The sequence below is a fragment of the Cherax quadricarinatus genome, chromosome 32, assembly GCF_038502225.1.
Source record: "Cherax quadricarinatus isolate ZL_2023a chromosome 32, ASM3850222v1, whole genome shotgun sequence".
NCBI lineage: Eukaryota > Metazoa > Arthropoda > Malacostraca > Decapoda > Parastacidae > Cherax > Cherax quadricarinatus.
Genome location: NC_091323.1, coordinates 10,465,250 through 10,486,679, shown reverse-complemented (window position 1 = coordinate 10,486,679; position 21,430 = coordinate 10,465,250). Strand labels below are relative to the sequence as shown.

The 21,430-nt window shown below is 42.5% G+C and overlaps 1 protein-coding gene across 1 annotated transcript in view; it reads left to right on the top strand.

The window, feature by feature from the left end:
- Window positions 1-96: 96 nt before the first annotated feature.
- The window catches only part of LOC128690336 (sodium-dependent multivitamin transporter-like), a 39,497-nt gene continuing 18,163 nt past the window's right edge, over window positions 97-21,430 (top strand). Inside the window, exon 1 of the mRNA XM_070090737.1 lies at window positions 97-235. The gene's annotated coding sequence lies outside the window, so the exon portion shown is untranslated. The remainder of the gene's footprint in view (window positions 236-21,430) is intronic.

Below are 21,430 nucleotides of genomic sequence, written 5' to 3'. Positions count from 1 at the left end.
GTGTGTGTGTGTGTGTATGTGTGTGCGTGTGTGTGTGTGTGCGAGAGGGGTACCTGGCATCTTCGTGAAGGATAGCAGGCCAGTATTCTCAGGTGTGTGAAGAGTGAAGGTAACCTGCAGTGTGCTCGCCACTTCCACTCCAGCCAGGCACATCAGTGTTAACTTCCCCGGATTGTGTACCGCGCGTGGAGTGCTGTTCATTAAGGAGGAACCTCTTCAGAATTAGGAATACAACGTAATATAAACCTGAAGTCATGTTTGACCAATGCTGGATTAAACAATGTTTGAATAGCGTTTTTAATGTCAATATTCTAATATATGAGGTTGAAGAACAGAAAGGCACAATATTGTGACCGAAATAATAGATATAACCAGTACATAGGACAGAGAAAAGCTTAGGACAACGTTTCGGTCTGACTCGGACCATTTACAAAGTCACACTGTGACTTTGTAAATGGTCCAAATCAGCCCGAAACGCCGTCGTAAATTTTTCCCTCTCCTATGTGCGGGTTATTTGTGTATGTAAGTGTAAGCAAGTGTATACAAGTGTCACAGGAGTGAGAATTGCATTAAATATTCATGGGGAACCATTAAACTGGCAGGGCTCATGCAGTCCTGCCAGTTTAACGGAAGTAATGAGATCCTAGGAAGGGACTGAGGGTCCTTCAACCTCAAGGATCTTTCCACCTACGAGACAGTAGTGAGAAAACATTGACGTGAGAAGTAATTTAACCAGGCCTCGGCAAGAGTTATTACCCGACTTGCTTGAACTGTTGAGCACATTTTAGCATAAAAACCACGTCGTCAGCGTCATAGCATGATCAACACCCTCGTCACGAGCATCATAGCATGATCGACATCCTCATCACTAACGTCGTAACATGATCAACATCCTCGTCACTAGCATCATAGCATGATCAGCATCCTCATCACTAACGTCGTAACATGATCAACATCCTTGTCACTAGCATCATAGCATGATCAGAATGCTCATCACTAGCGTAATAGCATGATCACCATCCTCATCTCTTGCGTCATAGCATGAACAGCATCCTCGTCATTAGCGTCATAGCATGATCAGCATCCTCATCACTAGCATCATAGCATGATCAGCATCCTCATCTCTTGCGTCATAGCATGATCAGCATCTTCGTCATTAGCGGCATAGCATGATCATCATCTCTATCACTAGCGTCATAGCATGATCAACACACTCGCCATTATCATCATAGCAAGATAAACACACTTGTCACTATCATCAGAGCATGATCAACACACTTGTTATTATCATTATAGCATGATCAATACCCTCGTCACTATCAACATAGCATGATCAACACCATCGTCACTATCATCATAGCATGATCAACACACTTGTCACTATCATCATAGCATTATCAACACCCCCGCTACTATCATCATAGCATGATCAACACCCTCGTCAGTATCATCAAACCATTATCAAAACACTTGTCACTATCATCATAGCATGATCTACTAACTTGTCACTATCATCATAGCATGATCAACACACTTGTCCCTATCATCATAGCATTATCAACAAACTTGTCACTATCATCATATCATGATCAACACCCTCGTAACTATTATAACAGCATGATCAACACACTTGTCACTATCATCATAGCATGATCAACGCACTCGCCACGATCATCATAGAATGATCAACACACTCGCCACTATCATCATAGCATGATCAACACACTTGTCACTATCACCTTAGCATTATCAACAACCCTGCCACTATCTTCATAGCATGATCAACACACTTGTCACTATCATCATAGCATGATCAACGCACTCGCCACGATCATCATAGAATGATCAATACACTTGTCACCATCATTATAGCCTGATCAACGCACTTGTCACTATCACCTTAGCATTATCAACAACCCTGCCACTATCTTCATAGCATGATCAACACACTTATCACTATCATCATAACATGATCAACACACAAGTCACTATCATCATAGCATGATGAACACACTTGTCACTATCATGATGAACACACTTGTCACTATCATGATGAACACACTTGTCACTATCATCATAGCATGATCAACACACTTGTCACTATCATCATAGCATGATCAACACACTTGTCACTATCATCATAGCATGATCAACACACTTGTCACTATCATCATAGCATGATCAACACACTTGTCACTATCATCATAGCGTGATCAACACATTTGTCACAATCATCATATCATGATCAACACCCTCGTAACTATTATAACAGCATGATCAACACACTTGTCACTATCATCATAGCATGATCAACACACTTGTCACTATCATCATAGCAACTAGTTTCCATTGACATATAAAAGATCAACAATGCATCTCAAGTTTCTTCCTGTTTCTTATCAAGGCAGTGAAGAGGAACCTTGTCTTGACCGTTATACATCTTACTTGGGAGAAAACGAGACAGTATCCCGTGGTCTGAACAATTCACAACTAACCCACAATACTGAGCCTGGAACATTTCACAACTATCCCACAATGCCGCAGCTGTACTAAGTCACAACTAAACCACGAAGCCATAGCTGGAATATTTCACAACTAACCCTTAATGTGGTAACTCACAGTGACGTAGTTGGAAAAATTCACAAGTCTACAATAGCGAGGCTTAATCAAACTGCAAATAACCCACTATAGTCCTGGAAGAATTCACAACTAACCCACAAAATCGTAGATGAATAATTCACCACCCTCACTGACCTAGCTGGAACAATTCACCACCCTCACTGATCTAGCTGGAACAATTCACAACCCTTACTGACCTAGCTGGAACAATTCACCACCCTCACTGATCTAGCTGGAACAATTCACCACCCTCACTGACCTAGCTGGAACAATTCACAAGTAATTAGCGCCTCGCTGTTTGTCCATGAAGAATCGAAACGTCGATTGGGTTTCAGGTCCAACTCCATTTCCCAACATGTATTATTATTTTTATTATTATTATTATTATTATTATTATTATTATTATTATTATTATTATTATTATTATTATTATTATTATTATTATTATTATTATTAATATTATTGTTGTTGTTGTTGTTGTTGTTGATATTATTATTATTATTATCAATTATTATTATTATTGTTCTTATTATTCTTATTCTTATTCTTATTATTATTATTATTATTATTATTATTATTATTATTATTATTATTATTATTATTATTATTATTATTATTATTATTATTATTATTATCCTAATCGTGGGAAATAAAGCCTTGAGAATCATACAGATAAAGCTGTCTGGCCACCAAGTCACCAGCTCACGACTCAGTGAGTCACTACTGAGACTATCTTCATCAAAGTCAGTATTTCACTGTGACTTTCTGTCGCTTTCGTTTTTGCATTTATTACCCTTATGGCATGTTATAATTTGTTAAATTTTGGCTTATGAGATAGGGCTTAAATAAACTTATCGTAATCAAAGCTAAGTAATGTGTGTCGAGATTTTGGGTTACAATCGTAAGTGAAAATTCGACTTTTACCTTAGGGTAGATTTGTGCTGTGACTTGTCACGGGCTGTTTGTGCTGTGACTTGTCACGGGTTCGGTCCAGTCTAGAGACTGATGAGTGAGACACATGTGCAGTACGTCAGTATTTTTAATGCCTGTGCAGCAGGCTTCTTCAGTAGAACACACTCTGCTATACTTTATTTCTGCTTCAGTTACATTCTGGACCCATGCGGTGGTCAGTACCTTCACACTAAAGGACTGACCACCGCCTACTGTTTCCTGTATTAAACTCTTGTACTCGACTGAAGAAGCCTGCTGTGTAGGCGGTACTTTTTGACATTAAAAATACCAAAGAATTGTGAATTCGTCTTATTCATCAACTTCACATTATTGTATATTGTGTATTATTGATATGTATCTCTAGGCTCCTTTGAACAACCCTGATCCAGTCATTAGGTTGAACTGTATAGTAGCGATCCAATCAATCTCCAGACTTCACTGTGACTTTCTTGATCCAATTACGAGGTTGTATAGTATTGATCCAGTCTCTAGGCTGTTTTGAAATGGGAAGTAATGAAGTTTGAGAGATTATGAAGTCTGAGAAGTTATGAAGTTTGAGAGGTTATGAAGTTTGACACGTTAGGAAGTTTGAGGGTCTGTGAAGTTTGAGAATCTGTGAAGTTTCAGATATAAGGAAGTATGAGAGGCATTGAAGTTTGAGAGGCTATGAAATTTCAGAGGTTATGAAGTTTGAGAGGCTATGCAGTTTAAGAGGTTATGAAGTTTGAGAGGTTATGAAATTTGAGAGGTTATGAAGTTTGAGAGGTTATGGAGTTTGAGAGGTTATGGAGTTTGAGAGGTTATGAAGTTTGAGAGGTTATGGAGTTTGACAGGTTAGGAAGTTTGAGAGGTTATGAAGTTTGAGATGTTATGAAGTTTGAGAGGTTATGGAGTTTGAGATATAATGAAGTATGAGAGGCTATGAAGTTTGAGATGTTATGGAGTTTGACAGGTTAGGAAGTTTGAGAGGTTATGAAGTTTGAGATGTTATGAAGTTTGACAGGTTAGGAAGTTTGAGATGTTATGAAGTTTGAGAGGTTATGAAGTTTGACAGGCTATGAAGTTTGAGAAGTTATGAAGTTTGAGAGGTTATAGAGCTTGAGAGGTTATGAAGTTTGAGAATTTATGAAGTTTGAGAGGTTATGAAGTTTGAGAAGTTATGGAGTTGGTGAGGTTATGAAGTTTGAGAGGCTATAAATTTGAGACTATGAAGTTTGGGAGGTAATGAAGTCTGAGAGGTGCTGAAGTTTGAAGGGTATTTCTACTTAATACCCGGCCATGCATAAGTGCAATAGCATTTTTGTTCACCATAAAGTTACTTTGTGACATTAACTTGTGTGACAGCACTGGGACCCACTAAGACTCTTGCATAAACAAAATAGTCGATTATAAAAAAGTTGGTAGAATTACCGACAATATATAAAGTAAAAGGACACAAGTGCAACTAAGTGAAACTAATTTCCGCAGACACAAGCGTCTTGAATCTTCACTAATCGTTGTTTCTAATACAATTAAACAAAACAAAGGCAGCTTCACCATCTCTGAAGTCTTAGCAAGAATCCTCCTGAAAACTGTAAACCCTGCCATCACTACACAAGCACATTACAGAAAATGAACATTGAAACAGGCCTTCTCTATCCAGCCTTCAATGGAAAAATTTGTCTAACCTATGTTTATGTTACCCAAGTAATAACTTTTAATTGTTCTAACATATTGTATTATTACTACTACTACTGCAACTTATATCACTACCACTACTACTACTACCACAAGTTTTGCACCTCGCTCTGAGCCTATATATTCCCTCTGTGTCCATGTACTGTTTGTAACGGCTTGACAAAGCTCATGTGGAGTGCCACCTGGCTCACCATAGTAGGACAGGTAAACAGGTGTGGGGTGCCACCTGGCTCACCATAGTAGAACAGGTAAACAGGTGTGGGGTGCCACCTGGCTCACCATAGTAGGACAGGTAAACAGGTGTGGGGTGCCACCTGGCTCACCATAGTAGGACAGGTAAACAGGTGTGAGGTGCCACCTGGCTCACCATAGTAGGACAGGTAAACAGGTGTGGGGTGCCACCTGTCTCACCATAGTAGGACAGGTAAACAGGTGTGGGGTGCCACCTGGCTCACCATAGTAGGACAGGTAAACAGGTGTGGGGTGCCACCTGGCTCACCATAGTAGGACAGGTAAACAGGTGTGGGGTGCCACCTGGCTCACCATAGTAGGACAGGTAAACAGGTGTGGGGTGCCACCTGGATCACCATAGTAGGACAGGTAAACAGGTGTGGGGTGCCACCTGGCTCACCATAGTAGGACATGTAAACAGGTGTGGGGTGCCACCTGGCTCACCATAGTAGGACAGGTAAACAGGTGTGGGGTGCCACCTGGCTCACCATAGGAGGACAGGTAAACAGGTGTGGGGTGCCACCTGGCTCACCATAGTAGGACAGGTAAACAGGTGTGGGGTGCCACCTGGCTCACCATAGTAGGACAGGTAAACAGGTGTGGGGTGCCACCTGGCTCACCATAGTAGGACAGGTAAACAGGTGTGGGGTGCCACCTGGCTCACCATAGTAGGACAGGTAAACAGGTGTAGGGTGCCACCTGGCTCACCATTGTAGGACAGGTAAACAGGTGTGGGGTGCCACCTGGCTCACCATAGTAGGACAGGTAAACAGGTGTGGGGTGCCACCTGGCTCACCATAGTAGGACAGGTAAACTGGTGTGGGGTGCCACCTGGCTCACAATAGTAGGACAGGTAAACGGGTGTGGGGTGCCACCTGGCTCACCATAGTAGGACAGGCAAACAGGTGTGGGGTGCCACCTGGCTCACCATAGTAGGACAGGAAAACAGGTGTGGGGTGCCACCTGGCTCACCATAATAGGGCAAGTAAACAAATGTGGGGTGCCACCTGACTCACCATAATAGGACATGTAAAGAGGTGTGGGGTGCCACTTGGCTCACCATAATAGGGAAGGTAAACAGGTGTTGGGTGCCACCTGGCTCACCATAAAAGGGCAGGTAAACAGGTGTGGGGTGCCAACTGGCTCACCAAAATAGGGCAGGTAGACAGGTGTTGGGTGCCACCTGGCTCACCATAATATGGCAGGTAAACAGGTGTGGGGTGCCACCTGGCTCACCATAATAGGACAAGTAACAGGTGTTGGGTGCCACCTGGCTCACCATAATAGGGCAGGTAAAGAGGTGTTGGGTGCCACCTGGCTCACCATAATAAGACAAGTAAACATGTGTGAGGTGCCACCTGGCTCACCATAATAGGACAAGTAAACAGGTGTGAGGTGCCACCTGGCTCACCGTAATAGGGTAGGTAAACAGGTGTTGGGTGCCACCTGGCTCACGATAATAGAGCAGGTAAAGAGGTGTTGGGTGCCACCTCGCTCACCATAATAGGACAAGTAAACAAGTGTGATGTGCCACCTGGCTCACCATAACAGGGCAGGTAAACAGGTGTGGGGTACCACCTGGTTCACCATAATAGAGCAGGTAAACAGGTGTTGGGTGCCACCTGGCTCACCATAATAGGACAAGTAAACAGGTGTGGAGTGCCACCTGGCTCACCATAATAGGACAAGTAAACAAGTGTGATGTGCCACCTGGCTCACCATAACAGGACAAGTAAACAGGTGTGGGGTACCACCTGGCTCACCATAATAGAGCAGGTAAACAGGTGTTGGGTGCCACCTGGCTCACCATAATAAGGCAGGTAAACAGGTGTACGGTGCCACCTGACTCACCATAGTAGAGCAGGTAAACAGGTGTAGGGTGCCACCTGACTCACCATAGTAGAGCAGGTAAACAGGTGTAGAGTGCCACCTGACTCACCATAGTAGAGCAGGTAAACAGGTGTAGGATGCCACCTGACTCACCATAGTAGAGCAGGTAAGCAGGTGTAGGATGCCACCTGACTCACCATAGTAGAGCCGGTAAACAGGTGTAGGGTGCCACCTGACTCACCATAGTAGAGCATGTAAACAGGTGTAGGGTGCCACCTGACTCACCATAGTAGAGCAGGTAAGCAGGTGTAGGGTGCCACCTGACTCACCATAGCAGGGCAGGTAAAGAGACATAGTGAGCCACATTGGTTATTCTGGGCTGTTAAGGCTCTCCTCCCATCTAGGAATATTATTTAAATTACAATAATAATAATAATAATAATAATAATAATAATAATAATATTATTATTATTATTATTATTATTATTATTATTATTATTATTATTATTATTATTATTATTATTATTATTATTATTATTATTATTATTATTATTATTAAAAACGTACATAAGAGGGGACTTTAATACAATTAACTGTGCAATAATAAATATAAATATTTCTACGCTCAAAGTGGCTGGGTAAATATATCCACTGCTATGTGCTATTACTACTGTAGTTGCACTCTCCTGAGTGCTCTGTACGGTGTAGCCTCAACTCTATAGCACTGTGCATGGTGAACACAACGTGATGGTGAACAAACATCATGGCAGCAAATCATAGTACGCTTGTGGCGCTTGAGTCGTAAAACTCCCGGCCAGTGCGTAAGCCACTGGGAGATTCATCTGTAAAAACTTGTATTTGTGGTCACATTGGTGGCACATGCTAGCCTTCCTTTGATGTATAAATGTATCTAGTTGGATGAATTTTATTGTAGCCAGCTGGTCCAGTGGTTTACGTGCTGGCCTGGAGTTTTACGATTCATTCGCCATGAGTTCTAACCCCCACCTCTACCATGGTTTGTTTTTAGTCGTGTTATTACGATTTCGTGAATCATGATAAATAAAATTTGATAGGGAACAAACGTGATGGTGAAAAAAAAGTAATAATGAATCCAGGAAGCTGGGAAAGGCCAATCGTTGTAATGATAGCTACAAACTTGTCTCTGCCGGTTGAGATGCCCACTTGTCTCCACGTCACTCATTACTTCACCGTAACAGGCCACGGCATCCCCAACACACACACACACACACCATACCACGGGCGGGGCTTGAACCCACGGTAGAGTCGTAAAACTCCAGACCGACGTGGAAGATGATCCTATATATCTGAATATTTCCATTTTTTCCCTTGGCAAGAACTAAAACTAAGGCCTCTTTTTCGACCTTTGCGTATGACAGTCGACGGGTTTTCCAGCTTTCATGAGAAATAGCATAGAGGATGAAGTAACCTACACGACTTGAACAGTGAAGGGTTGATCCACGTCAGCGTTGCAGAGACTCCAGAGGTGGATAGCCTACTAGTCGCTTCAATCTAAAAAAAGAAAAACCGCGTGCTCACCTTCAAGCGTTTATCTAAACTTGACCTTAGAGCTAGTTAGTGTCATCGAAGAAGCTGCCACTTAAAATTCGGGAGGAACCATGCCCTGGAAATCTCTGTATCCCCTTGTGATTTGTGGGTCGTTTAAAATTAGTAATAGCAGCTACATTAACCTGTGCAGGAGTCATGTTGCTAATCTTGCCACGAGTCCTAAATAATGAAATTTTCGCTAAGCAGATGAACACTTAGCAAAGTTCACTGAAAAAATGATAACGAGATGACCCATGGAACAAGAACTTGAACCAGGACATGTGATCCTCCCATATCTCGCTATATTCCACTTTGTCGTATGGTTAAGATTCTACTCCCTCTAGATTTAAGGTGACCTTGTGTATTATTCTTTGAAAAGAACAAGTAACGTTACTGAAACCGAAAGGAAAAATACGGTAGTTATAAAGATTATGTTAAACAGTGAATACTGAGATCTCTGACACCGGGAGTCGGAAGTATCTGGTAATATCTTCGGAGTAAATTACTCCTAGACTGTACTTAGATCTATAAATTATATCAATAATGTCTTCAGTTCTAGGCAAGGGATGCCAGTCCGGAACTGTGACTGCGTTAAGTCTAAAATCACACTATACTAACACTACTTCACAGTGAGGCAATAAATAGAAAGCAAAAAACTATGACATTTGGAAACGTCGGGGGATCGAACCCGTGTTGTTTTAGCCTGCCTCATGGTGAGCGAAAATTCACGATGCTCTAACCCACAGGACCATACATTAATCACGCACCCAGCAGAGCTAGGTGCGTGATTCGAAGACATACTGTGGTTTGGATCACGGTAAAACACCTAGCTATGCTGGGTGCGTGATTCTTGTAGGATTGCGTGATCCTGTGAGTTAGAGCGTCATGTGTGATTTTCGATCACCATGGGGCTGGCCAGAACGATATGGGTTCGAATCCTCGACTAGTCGCAGTGTTGTTATTGATTCAGTACCACTCGTTCGTGGTCACAATAATATAAAATACTGCTCGTGGAGGCTAGTACACCAAGCGGGGAGTAGAATATATATATATATATGTATATATATATATATATGTATATATATATATATATATATATATGTATATATATATATATATATATATGTATATATATATATATATATATGTATATATGTCGTGCCGAATATGTAAAACTGGTCAATTAGCAAGAACTCATTTAAAATTAAGTCCTTTCTAAAATTTTCTCTTATACGTTTAAAGATATATTTTTTTCATTAATGTTAATGTAAAAATTTTTAATTTTGCACCAAAAGAATCTTAGAAAACTTACCTAACTTTATTATACCAAGAACAATTTATTTTAGCCTAACACAACTAAATATATTTTAGATTTGTTTACAATAATTTAATACTAAACAAACACAGTGAAATATATTTTTTTTCGTTAGGTTCAGAATTATTTTGGCGAAATTATTGCATACACAAATTTTCACTTGTCCTATATGGCAAGATGACCGTTGCTATTTAAGCCAAGATCGCAAGTTCTGCCTATCCGGCACGACATATATATATATATATATATATATATATATATATATATATATATATATATATATATATATATATATATATATATATATATATATATATATATATATATATATATATATATATATATATATATATATATATATATATATATATATATATATATATATGCAAAACAACCACTCTGAAAGAATAGAGAAATTCCAAGCGCTTTCGTGACTACTCACATTATCAAGTTCCTTGATAATGTGAGTAGTCACGAAAGCACTTGGAATTTCTCTATTCTTTCAGAGTGGTTGTTTTGCATATTCTGAAATCACCTGTTTACTGTGATCTTATTGCATATATATATATATATATATATATATATATATATATATATATATATATATATATATATATATATATATATATATATATATATATATATATATATATATATATATATGTATATATATATATATATATATATATATATATATATATATATATATATATATATATATATATATATATATATATATATATATATATATATATATATATATATATATGCCGAACATGCTGATAGGCCAAACTGAATTAAAAATTTTATCTTTTCAAAAAATTTTTTTTACAAAATAACAGCTATTTTTTTCATTGACTGTGATTTAAAGATATTTATTTTTGGACCAGAACTAACCTCACCTAACCTTACTTAAACCATCGTAATCTTCCTTAGTTAACTTCTGCTATATATAGCACAGGTCACTTTAAATTAATTGAATATTACTTAGAATAAATTACACATATTTGTTTATTATGCTCAGACTGAATCTGGCAGTGTTACGGCTGATATGAATTTTCATTCTAGGTTTTTGACAGAAAATCTACTTGCCAAATAGACCAAACTCACCTGTTCGGCTTATATAGCTTAACAAGAAATAAATAAATTTAGATACTCACGTAATAAACTATTTTAAAATTTCAGTACTAACATTGTCAAGATCATCACAGGTAGCACAAAAACAGTAAGGCATTTTTTAATTAATTTCTTAATAGAAAAATCAGATTAGTGAATTTCAACATTTTTGAGGACAGGTGAGTGACAGGGAGTGATAGGGAGTTTGAGAGAATATGAGAAGTTTAGGGAGTGGATGGAGGGGGAGGGGGCAGAGAAGAGAGGAAGGGAGGATGGAACGACACAACAATAGCCGAAGGGTAGAGGGCGGGGTTGAATTTATGGGAAGTCGCCGAGTGTAATTGTATTATGGGTGAGGCAGTTGGATTGCAGCGACTTATACTGGCATGGTAGGTGAGGCCAGACGAGAGGCACTACTACAAAGGCATTGAAGCGATTATTCATGGCACGGCAGAGTAACAAAGACTACACTAGTATTGTAGCAGGATTATATTTGTAATACTGTTCGTAAAATTACCGACAACAGGTAAAAGGACACAAGTGCAACTAATGCGACATTTTATTGTGGTAAGGTTCCGCCCTCCAGGAACTTTGTCAAGCCATTACATACAATACAGGTATGATTTGATTTGATTGATTCGTCAGGAACTGCGTCCTAACGCGGATCTTAACTAACATAACTTGTCTGAGGATCTCGAAGGAGATATCAATATAATTCAGATGTTCTGTGGCCGCGATCAGGGTCTTGATGTAGTCCCTCTGCGTTTCAAGGCAAAATATTTTATGTACAACAACGGGCTGAGGCCATCAGAATCTCCCTCCCTCCATCATTTTCTTTGGACCCTGTGTTGGGTGGTCGGGAAAATATGCAAATAAATGCATGGATTCCGGTTTGTCCATCATGCATATGTTTACAAAGGTCTTCTCAATAGTTCTGAATGTCTCTTTGTTTTCTTCTGAATCTATCAGGTCGCATATGATATCGGTGAAGCACGTGATTGTAGACAGCATTTGAAGGCTTAGGGGTAAAATGGGATGTACTATTGTGCTCTCCTGGGCTACAGTACTTCTCACTGGTGATTGTTGTGGTGCTAGGGTTGACACGTTGCCTGTAGTCCGTTTCTGCAGCTTGGGGTCTGCTGGCTGCAGTTGTCGGGTGAGAGTTTGAGCAGGAGAATCAGAAGCTTCCTGAGGCAGGGCACGACACCATGGCTGATGTTTCTTCAGCTTCCTTCGTCGCTGTGGCCTGGGAAGTGTCACTGGATTCCATGTTACTGTCCTGTTGTGCTCTCCTGGGCTACAGTACTTCTCACTGGTGATTGTTGTGGTGCTAGGGTTGACACGTTGCCTGTAGTCCGTTTCTGCAGCTTGGGGTCTGCTGGTTGCAGTTGTTGGGTTAGAGTTTGAGCAGGAGAATCAGAAGCTTCCTGATGCAGGGCACGACACCATCGCTGATGTTTCTTCAGCTTCCTTCGTCGCTGTGGCCTGGGAAGTGGCACTGGATTCTATGTTACTGTAGCCTTCTGTGGACGAGGCTGCTGCTCAGTGGTGAGTGCTCTATTTGGCGTTGGATGCTGGACAACCGGGGTTTTCCGTGACAATGCAGGGACACAGAGGGTATATATAGGTACAGAGAGAGGTGCAAAGCATTATATAACCATTGTAGGTAGTAGCAGTAATACCTGTGGTGCAGGTAGTAGTATTTGTAGTTGTTGTAATACTTGTGGTATTATTATTATTATTATTATTATTATTATTATTATTATTATTATTATAATCAAGGGGGAAGCGCTAAACCCGGAAGATTATACAGCGCCTGGGGGGGGGGATGTGGAAGGCATTCAGGCTTAATTCGGGGAACTGGAGCACAGATCCAATTCCCTAAATCAAGAGCCCCTCACCAACATCAAGGAACCTTCCTTGAGGGGAGTAGTAGTAGTAGAGGTAGCAGATGTTAGAAGGAGAATTCTTGCTAACATCTCAAAGATGATGAAACTGCCATTATTTTGTTTGTGTTAGAAATAGCGATTAATGATGACTGTAAATTGGGTTCTTTAATCACTAGATGGGCGTCGTTGAATTTCATCAGGTGGTTGGCGGAATTTCGGTGTTGTACGCAGTGTTGTTCAACTTATTGTTCCTACATGCATTAATGTGTTCACTTAGACATGTTTCAGCTACGTATATTCTGTCACAGAGGATAGTATAAACCTTTCCGTTGATTGGTTAACTGTTCTTCAATTTCTTATGGAAGTACTGTTCGTGTTAGCTTGTGCGAGTACTTTAGAGACGTTCATTGTACCCTGGCTGCAGGGAAGGATTGTAGCTTTGTTGTTAGTGGTGTTAGTACGTGGAGAATTAATGATCTAAAGTGCTCTTTTCTAGCAGTCTATGTCCACAGCTATTCCGACACTTTTGCAGCTCTACCGCCACCCCCACAGCTATACTAACACCCCCACAGCTATATCGGCACACAGGTATAATGACAACCACAGCGATTTCGATCACCCACAGCTATAATGACACGCCCATGGCTATATCGACACGCTTACAATTATACCGACACGCCCACAGCTATACCGACACTATCACAGCTATACCGACACGCCCACAGCTATACCGACACGCCCACAGCTATACTTACACTTCCACAGCTATACCGACAAACCCACAGCTATACCGACACACCCACAGCTATACCGACACACCCACAGCTATACCGGCACGGCCATAGCTATACCGACACGCCCACAGCTATACCGACACAACCACAGCTATACTTACACTCCCACACCTATACAGACACAACCACAGCTATACCGACACACCCACAGCTATACCGACACACCCACAGCTATACCGGCACGCCCACAGCTATACCGACACACCCACAGCTATACCGACACGCCTACAGCTATACCGACACAACCACAGCTATACCGACACGCCCACAGCTATACTTACACTCCGACAGCTATACCGACACACCCACAGCTATACCGACACACCCACAGCTATACTGACACGCCCACAGCTATACCGACACACCCAAAGCTATACTTACACTCCCACAGCTATACCGACACACCCACAGCTATACCGACACTCCCACAGCTATACCGACACGCCCACAGCTATACCAACACGCCCACAACTATACCGACACACCCACAGCTATACCGACACGCCCACAGCTATACTGACACGCTCACAGCTATACCGACACGCCCACAGCTATACCGGCACACCCACAGCTATACCGACACGCCCACAGCTATACCGACACGCCGACAGCTATACCGACGCGCCCACAGCTATACCGACACACCCAAAACTATACTTATACTCCCACAGCTATACCGACACACCCACAGCTATACCGACGCTCTCGCAGCTATACCGACACGCCCACAGCTATACCGACACGCCCACAGCTATACCGACACACCCACAGCTATACCGACACGCCCACAGCTATACGGACACACCCACAGCTATACCGACACGCCCACAGCTATAACGACACGCCCACAACTCGCTTCCAAACACAGTTTTGGATACAACAGATAAGCATTTTCTACACTCTCTTGCGCAATACAGTTAAAATCTCACTTGACGGAAAGTAGTGATGGTCAGTTAGTCTGACACTGTGTCCACAAGACACAGTAGTGTTGGAATCTCTAGTGATAGAGAGTTGAATAATGAACATAAGAACATAAGAACATAAGAAAGAAGGAACACTGTAACAGGCCTACTGACCCATGCGGAGCAGGTCCATGTTCCCCCCGGATTAGCCCAATGACCCACCCAGTCCGGTCACCTCCACTGAAGGAAGGAGCACAGCACCAGATCCAGCAGCAAAAGCTAGTCAGGCCCAACTCACACCCACCCACACCCACTCATGTATTTATCTAACTTATTTTTAAAACTACACAACGTTTTAGCCTGAATAACAATACTCGGGAGTTTGTTCCACTCATCCACAACTCTATTACCAAACCAGTGCTTTCCTATATCCTTCCTGAATCTGAATTTTTCCAGCTTGAAACCATTACAGCGAGTTCTGTCATGGCTGGAAATTTTCAGCACGCTATTTACATCCCCTTTATTTATTCCTGTTTTCCATTTATACACCTCGATCATATCCCCCCTAATTCTACGCCTTTCGAGAGAGTGCAGATTCAGGGCCCTCAGTCTATCCTCATAGTGAAGATTTCTGATACATGGGATCATCTTTGTCATCCTCCTCTGTACGTTTTCCAGAGCATTTATATCCATTCTGTAATACGGTGACCAGAACTGAGCAGCATAGTCTAAATGAGGCCTAACCAAGGATACATAGAGTTGAAGAACAACCTGAAGATTTCTATTATTTATACTTCTAGATATGAAGCCAAGAATTCTTTTAGCTTTATTGCGAGCACTAATGCACTGTTGTCTTGGTTTTAGATTACTGCTAACCAGAACTCCTAAATCCTTTTCGCAATCAGTAGTATTAAGATCTACATTATTTAGTTTACATGTGGCATGGTTATTTAACTGTCCAACATATAGAACTTTGCATTTGTCAATATTAAACTGCATCTGCCACTTCTCCGACCATTGCATCAGTCTATTCAAATCATCCTGGAGTGCTCTAGTGTCCTCATTAGAATGAATTGGACGGCCTATTTTGGTGTCATCAGCAAATTTGCTTATGTCGTTATTTATTCCCTCATCTATGTCGTTTATGTAAATTGTGAACAACAACGGGCCCAACACTGACCCTTGAGGAACACCGCTTGTGACGTGCCACCATTCTGATTTCTCCCCATTTATGCAAACTCTCTGCTGCCTATTTGTCAGCCATGCTTCGACCCAAGAAAAAATTTTCTCCTCCTATTCCGTGTGCCTTAAGTTTCCTCAATAGCCTCTGGTGTGGAACTCTATCAAAATTCTTACTGAAGTCCATATACACAACATCATATTCATTACCATGATCTACCTTCTCAAACACCTTAGTGAAAAAAGTTAGTAAATTCGTAAGACAGGAACGCCCCTTTGTAAAACCGTGTTGAGGTTCATTAATTAATCTGTGCCTATCAAGATGGCTACGAATTGCTTCGGCAGTTATTGATTCCATAAATTTTCGCACTATGGAGGTAAGGCTTATTGGTCTATAGTTCGAAGCCAAGGACCTGTCACCTGCCTTGTAAATAGGTATTACATTTGCCATTTTCCACTTATCACGCACTATGCCAGTTTGTAGTGATATGTTAAAAAGATTAGCCAAAGGTATGCTAAGTTCCTCTTTACATTCCTTTAACACCCTTGCATACAGTTCATCAGGACCTGGGGATTTGTTAGGTTTTAGTTTCTCTATTTGTCTGAGGACCATGTCACTAGTTACCACAATCGTGCATAGTTTATTATCATCCTGTTCTACATAATCTATTATTTCAGGAATATCGCTAGTATTATCCTAGGTGAAAACTGAGAGGAAGTAGGTTTTGAGAATTTCACACATATCCTTATCACTGTCAGTGATCTGACCAGAGTTACTCTTAATTAAGTGGGCCAATCTTGTCCCTATTCTTACTTCTGTATACATGAAAGAACCCTTTTGGGTTAGTCTTTGAATCCTTTGCGACCTTAGCCTCATAGTCCCTTTTTGCTTTTCTTATTCCTTTCTTTATTTCTCTCTCTAATGGGTTGGGATTATCGTACGGAGTTTTTTTGTACACTTGTTTATTTAGTCTGTATAGATGTGGAAGTAATTTGTGTGTTTGTACTCACCTAGTTGTACTCACCTAGTTGAGGTTGCGGGGGTCGAGTCCGAGCTCCTGGCCCCGCCTCTTCACTGATCGCTACTAGGTCACTCTCCCCGAGCCGTGAGCTTTATCATACCTCTGCTTAAAGCTATGTATGGATCCTGCCTCCACTACATCGCTTCCCAAACTATTCCACTTACTGACTACTCTGTGGCTGAAGAAATACTTCCTAACATCCCTGTGATTCATCTGTGTCTTTAGCTTCCAACTGTGTCCCCTTGTTGCTGTGTCCAAACTCTGGAACATCCTGTCTTTGTCCACCTTGTCAATTCCCCTCAGTATTTTGTATGTCGTTATCATGTCCCCCCTATCTCTCCTGTCCTCCAGTGTCGTCAGGTTGATTTCCCTTAACCTCTCCTCGTAGGACATACCTCTTAGCTCTGGGACTAGTCTTGTTGCAAACCTTTGCACTTTCTCTAGTTTCTTTACGTGCTTGGCTAGGTGTGGGTTCCAAACTGGTGCCGCATACTCCAATATGGGCCTAACGTATACGGTGTACAGGGTCCTGAACGATTCCTTATTAAGATGTCGGAATGCTGTTCTGAGGTTTGCTAGGCGCCCATATGCTGCAGCAGTTATTTGGTTGATGTGCGCTTCAGGAGATGTGCCTGGTGTTATACTCACCCCAAGATCTTTTTCCTTGAGTGAGGTTTGTAGTCTCTGACCCCCTAGACTGTACTCCGTCTGCGGCCTTCTTTGCCCTTCCCCAATCTTCATGACTTTGCACTTGGTGGGATTGAACTCCAGGAGCCAATTGCTGGACCAGGTCTGCAGCCTGTCCAGATCCCTTTGTAGTTCTGCCTGGTCTTCGATCGAGTGTATTCTTCTCATCAACTTCACGTCATCTGCAAACAGGGACACCTCAGAGTCTATTCCTTCCGTCATGTCGTTCACAAATACCAGAAACAGCACTGGTCCTAGGACTGACCCCTGCGGGACCCCGCTGGTCACAGGTGTGTGTGTGTGTGTGTGTGTGTGTGTGTGTGTGTGTGTGTGTGTGTGTGTGTGTGTGTGTGTGTGTGTGTGTGTGTGTGTGTGTGTGTGTGTGAGTGTGTGTGTACTCACCTAGTTGTACTCACCTAGTTGAGGTTGCAGGGGTCGAGTCCAAGCTCTTGGCCCCGCCTCTTCACTGGTCGCTACTAGGTCACTCTCCCTGATCCATGAGCTTTATCGTACCTCTGCTTAAAGCTATGTATGGATCCTGCTTCCACTACATCTCTTCCCAAACTATTCCACTTCCTGACTACTCTGTGGCTGAAGAAATACTTCCTAACATCCCTGTGATTCATCTGTGTCTTCAGCTTCCAACTGTGTCCCCTTGTTGCTGTGTCCAATCTCTGGAACATCCTGTCTTTGTCTACCTTGTCAATTCCTCTCAGTATTTTGTAAGTCGTTATCATGTCCCCCCTATCTCTCCTCTCCTCCAGTGTCGTCAGGTTGATTTCCCTTAACCTCTCCTCGTAGGACATACCTCTTAGCTCTGGGACTAGTCTTGTGGCAAACCTTTGCACTTTCTCTAGTTTCTTTACATACTTGGCTAGGTGTGGGTTCCAAACTGGTGCCGCATACTCCAATATGGGCCTAACGTACACGGTGTACAGGGTCCTGAACGACTCCTTATTAAGATGTCGGAATGCTGTTCTGAGGTTTGCATGGCGCCCATATGCTGCAGCAGTTATTTGGTTGATGTGCGCTTCAGGAGATGTGCCTGGTGTTATACTCACCCCAAGATCTTTATCCTTGAGTGAGGTTTGTAGTCTCTGGCCCCCTAGACTGTACTCCGTCTGCGGTCTTCTTTGCCCTTCCCCAATCTTCATGGCTTTGCACTTAGTGGGATTGAACTCCAGGAGCCAATTGCTGGACCAGGTCTGCGGCCTGTCCAGATCCCTTTGTAGTTCTGCCTGGTCTTCGATCGAATGAATTCTTCTCATCAACTTCACGTCATCTGCAAACAGTGACACCTCAGAGTTTATTCCTTCTGTCATGTCGTTCACAAATACCAGAAACAGCTCTGGTCCTAGGACTGACCCCTGTGGGACCCCGCTGGTCATAGGTGCCCACTCTGACACCTCACCACGTACCATTACTCGCTGCTGTCTTCCTGACAAATATTCCCTGATCCATTGTAGTGCCTTCCCTGTTATCCCTGCTTGGTTCTCCAGTTTTTGCACTAATCTCTTGTGTGGTACTGTGTCAAACGCCTTCTTGCAGTCCAGAAAAATGCAATCCACCCACCCCTCTCTCTCTTGTCTTACTGCTGTTACCTTGTCATAGAACTCCAGTAGGTTTGTGACACAGGATTTCCCGTCCCTGAAACCATGTTGGGTGCTGTTGATGAGATCATTCCTCTCTAGGTGTTCCACCACTCTTCTCCTGACAATCTTCTCCATGACTTTGCATACTATACATGTCAGTGATACTGGTCTGTAGTTTAGTGCTTCATGTCTGTCTCCTTTTTTAAAGATTGGGACTACATTTGCTGTCTTCCATGCCTCAGGCAATCTCCCTCTCAGCTCCCTCTCTCAGGACCCATGGAGAGATGTTATCTGGCCCCATTGCCTTTGAGGTATCTAGCTCACTCAGAAGCCTCTTCACTTCTTCCTCGGTTGTGTGTACCGTGTCCAGCACCTGGTGACGTGCCACACCTCTCTGTCCCTCTGTAGCCCCTTCTGTCTTCTCTGTGAACACTTCTTTGAATCTCTTGTTGAGTTCCTCACATACTTCACGGTCATTTCTTGTTGTCTCTCCTCCTTCCTTCCTTAGCCTGATTACCTGGTCTTTGACTGTTGTTTTCCTCCTGATGTGGCTGTATAACAGCTTCGGGTCAGATTTGGCTTTCGCTGCTATGTCGTTTTCATATTGTCGTTGGGCCTCCCTTCTTATCTGTGCATATTCGTTTCTGGCTCTACGACTGCTCTCCTTATTCTCCTGGGTCCTTTGCCTTCTATATTTCTTCCATTCCCTAACACACTTGGTTTTTGCCTCCTTGCACCTTTGGGTGAAGCATGGGCTCATGCTGGCTTTTTCATTATTCCTGTTTCCCTTGGGTACAAACCTCTCTTCAGCCTCCTTGCACATTGTTGCTACATACTCCATCATCTCATTAACTGGCTTCCCTGCCAGTTCTCTTTCCCACTGAACCTCGTTCAGGAAGTTCCTCATTCCCGTGTAGTCCCCTTTCCTGTAGTTTGGTTTCATTTGTCCTGGCCTTCCTGCTTCCCCCTCCGCTTGTAGCTCTACCGTGTATTCGAAGCTCAAAACCACATGATTGCTGGCCCCAGGGGGTCTTTCATATGTGATGTCCTCAATATCTGCACTGCTCAAGGTGAATACTAAGTCCAGTCTTGCTGGCTCATCCTCTCCTTTCTCTCTTGTAGTGTCCCTTACGTGTTGGAACATGAAGTTTTCCAGTACCACCTCCATCATCTTATCCCTCCATGTATCTTGGCCCCCATGTGGCTCCAAGTTCTCCCTGTCGATTTCCTTGTGGTTAAAGTCGCCCATGATCAGGAGCTTTGCCCTGCATGCATGAGCTATTCTGGCCACTGCAGCCAGTGTGTCAACCATCGCTCTATTGCTCTCGTCATACTCATGCCCTGGTCTCCTGCTGTTCTGTGGTGGGTTATACATCACTGCTATTACCACCTTGGGACCTCTAGAGTGAAGCTTTCCCGCTATGTAATCATTTTCTCCTCCTCTGTCTCCTCTCTCCAGCTCATCAAAATTCCATCGGTGTGTGTGTGTGTGTGTGTGTGTGTGTGTGTGTGTGTGTGTACTCGCCTAGTTGAGGTTGCAGGGGTCGAGTCCTAGCTCCTGGCCCCGCCTCTTCACTGGTTGCTACTATAGGTCACTCTCCCTTTACCGAGAGCTTTATCATACCTCTTCTTCAAGCTATGTATGGATCCTGCCTCCTGTGTGTGTGTGTGTGTGTGTCTAATACCCTCTTAGGCAGTGCACTAATGCATATGTTTACATTTATAACCGGTCTGACGTGAAGACGTTGTCCACATAACCGCATGTGCGAAAAACTCACACATACACACTTTCTCTTACACACACACACACACACACACACACACACACACACACACATACACTACCAGGAAGCGGAATAATCTGGAAAGTGAGGTAGTGGAGGTATGATGACGCTCATGGAGCAGGGAGAGAGTGGACTTAGTGGCGAGCAGTGAAGAGGCGGGGCCAGGAGCTGTGAATCGACCCCTGCAGCCACAGTTAGGTGAGTACACACACCATTTAGGCTACAACCTTGAAGAGGGATTTTTACTGGAAATTATTACAAATAATAATTATTATT